This window comes from Rhagoletis zephyria, unplaced genomic scaffold, assembly GCF_001687245.7.
Source record: "Rhagoletis zephyria isolate East Lansing unplaced genomic scaffold, Rhagoletis_zephyria_1.1 Rzeph_scaffold_03099, whole genome shotgun sequence".
NCBI classification, from domain to species: domain Eukaryota; kingdom Metazoa; phylum Arthropoda; class Insecta; order Diptera; family Tephritidae; genus Rhagoletis; species Rhagoletis zephyria.
Genome location: NW_016160183.1, coordinates 1 through 3,600, shown reverse-complemented (window position 1 = coordinate 3,600; position 3,600 = coordinate 1). Strand labels below are relative to the sequence as shown.

At 29.4% G+C, this 3,600-nt stretch overlaps 1 non-coding gene across 1 annotated transcript; it reads left to right on the top strand.

Annotated features, from left to right (window-relative positions):
• Positions 1-1,442: 1,442 nt before the first annotated feature.
• On the top strand, positions 1,443-1,514 carry TRNAE-CUC (transfer RNA glutamic acid (anticodon CUC)). Its single transcript has one exon. It is a non-coding gene; the product is annotated as a tRNA-Glu (tRNA).
• Positions 1,515-3,600: the final 2,086 nt, after the last annotated feature.

Here is a 3,600-nt window from a genome sequence, read left to right as displayed (position 1 = left end):
TATCGATAAAAAATGTAACACCCTAATGTACATAAGAAAGCTTCTGCACGCTAGTCAAGTTTACTTCAAGGTTTTCTTTGTACTTCAGACGGACTGGCGGAAGCGATGGACAAATATGGTTATGGCATAAAAAAGGCATACATACATATATATGTACATTAGACTGCATTACCAAAAAAAGTTGCTTTTTTCCGGCGGGATTACAAAACTTAGTATATTTTAAGACTTCTACCAAAATATTTCGATGTAAGTGAGCTGGATCGGTTTGAAAATACCCCTAAAAATAGAGTTTTTATGAATAAAAATAGTTTCTTAAAGGATTTTTTGGAAAAAATCCCCTCCGATGACAAAACAGTTTAAGCTTAAAAGATCTGTATACAAACATTAAAAAATTGTATCAACAGAATCATAATAATTAGCTTTTTGATGCTGTTTTTTAACATTTTTCAACGATTTGGGAAAGAAAAACTTTAATAACAGCTCCAAAACTTTACCGATATAGACTTTTGAGGCATCAGTGGAAAGGTATTTTCTCAACCTTTTTACTTCTTTGCAAAAAATTCACGTCCCAATATTTTCTTTATCAAATACCAACACATCTTAATTAAACATGGAATGACACTCGTTTATCTTACCTTCCTCTTTCATATTTTGAATGAGCTTATTCGCAAAGAAATTAAAAAGGTAAGAAAATACCTTACCAATGATACCTCATAAGTCTAAATTGGTAAGGTTTTGGCTGAGTTATTCAAGTTTTTCTTAAAGCAGTCTTTGAAAAAAGTTCAAAAACAGCATCAAAGATCTCATTATCATGATTCAATAGAAAAGATTTTTTAAATATTTTTATGCAAACTTTAAAAGCTTAAACTGTTTAGCCATCTGAGGTATTTTTTTCAAAAAATATTTCAAGAAACTGTTTTTATTAATAAAAAACCAAACTTTTTGAGGCATTTTCAAATCGGTCCAGCTCACTTAAATCTTAATATTTTTGCGAGATATTTTGATGGAAGTCTTAAAATATAATAGATTTTATAATTCCAGTGGAAAAAAAGTACCAATTTTTTTTTGTATGGGGACTGATGTAGACTAATGTACATACATACTTATAGGTATACACATTTAAGTATGCACGACTATGTGTGCTTCATAAATATTTGTCAGCATATTTTATGATAAGAAATTTACTGTGTTTAAACAAGTACATACATACACATGTGTTTGTTTTTGTAGGCAAATTTATTTTGAACATTTTTTTGCGCAAGCACTAATTGAATTTATTTGTGTTTTGTTATACATACTTTATATATATTTGCTTATGTTAAAATTAATTAATTCACTAAAAAAAATGTTTTTGTTTTTCAGTTTCGCTCTGATACTTGATGATCACACACACTTGATCATGCTTTCGCTTTAGTGAGCCATTTGGCAGCCAGCTTTGCAAGTCCCATATTGTCTAGTGGTTAGGATATCCGGCTCTCACCCGGAAGGCCCGGGTTCGATTCCCGGTATGGGAAGTTTTTTTGACTATTTTTAATCAATTATACTTTTTTATTATTATAATTTTTTATATAAGTTAGTTTTTTTTAATGTTATATATACTTATACGTACTAGCTAATGTTAGCATTATTCATAAAATTTGGCTGAGCGCTGCTTGCCTGCCGTCAATGTGGTCAATATTTCGCTGTCGAGTTGGTTATTTCGCTAGAAATTACCGACTACCTGTTTATTTGTCTGACAAGGTGTTCGTTTGAAAAAAGGCATTCGGGCAGTCAAAGTGGCATGTCACACGCACGGCGGAAAAATGCATTATATGTAGGTATGAAGAAAGTTAAAAATTGTTACGGAAACAACAAAATCATTACGCTGAATGCAAAATTTTAAGAGGTGTAAAGTAAGGCAGTTGAAATTGTGAAGCGAAAGAAAGTGTTGTTGTCAAATGCTTTTACATAAGGGTAATTTCCAAACAAAATGCCATTTTTTGACCCCCTTTTTAAATTTTTTCATGGTGGTAGAAACGAAAAATCAAAAGCAGCATTATACGATCCAAATAATAAGCCGCCAACAAAGCTGATTTTTATTATTGTAAGCCATTTTTTTTTCTTTTGCAAACGGTATTTCTTTGATGTATGTATTTTAACTACTCCATATAAAAATATAGAGACAGGCCACAAGATCAACGGAAATAAGGCCAATTGACATTGTTTCGCATACTGGTGCATCGGTGATATTAATGCTGACCGTTATGTATGTATGTACTGTGAACGCGAGCGAAAACCACTTTTCCATTGTTCAGTAATAATTATAGAGCAATATTTAATTTTATTTCTTATAATCGTTATGGTCTCTGGTATTAATTTAACAAAAACTTGCTAATAAAAGGTTAAGGGATAACACTTAGAAAAAGACCAATACAAGAATGAAAGTAAAAGGGAGTACGTACATAAATAAAGAAAATGATAAAGGCAAAGTTAAAAATAAAAACAAAAACAAAGATGCGTAAAGATAAAGACAAAAATGCAGATGAAGGTAAATTTAAGCACTTTACTTATGCATATAAGGGCAAAGGTGAACGGGAATATGTATGTAGGTGAAAGAAATGATAAACATAAAAGTGAAAACAAAGATAAATATAAAGAAAAAGATGAAGATAAGGATACCGATAAAAGTAAAGATGAAGATAGAGGAAGAAAAATTAAAATAAAGGTAATTATAGAGAAAAGGATATTGATAGAGACTATTTTGGGATTTTAGAGATTTTCGGGACTTATCGATATAATAATCAACATTTTTATCGTTTTTGTTACCGATTTTGTTATCGATATAATATCGATGTAACTTATAGATATAATAATCGATATTTTTATCGATTTTGTTAACGTTTTTGATATCTACATATATGGTTATCGATTATTTATCGATTTTTTATAAATTTTGTTATCGATATATTTATCGAATTTTTTATTGATTTTGTTATCGATATTTTTATCAATTTTGTTATCGACATTTTTATTGATTTTGTTATCGATATTTTACTATTAATATAATTATCGATTTTGCTATCGAAATTTTTATCGAATTTGTAATTTTGATACCGATATATTTATTGGTTTTGTTGGATGTTACTACCGATTTTGTAATCAATAGAGTATAAAGATAAAAATGAAGAAACAGAATAACATAAATGTACATAATTAGAACGAACAGAGGTAGAGGCAAGGATCTAGGTAGAAAAAAAAGACAAAAAATATAACCTTAAGCAAAAGTAGATGAATGTGTGTACATATGTATGTATGTATATTGGTTATGAGACCAAACAGATATGTAACGTAAGTTTCACTTCTCCAGTGTGGCCCAGGCGCACTTAGTTTTTTTCTAGATGAATCCGATGATGTTATCTTTGTAGGCCTGAAATACTTAATCATCCGCCAAGCTTTGGAACTATTATTAATGCATGTGGTTTCTGCTCTAGATTGAATTATATTTTAAATGGATATTATTAAAAATGAATAAATAAATATAAGTTGCAAACAATATGATTTTGAATTTAAGTGTTTAGTGAACTTTTGTGGTTTTATTGTCAAAATAATTAAATGGTAGTG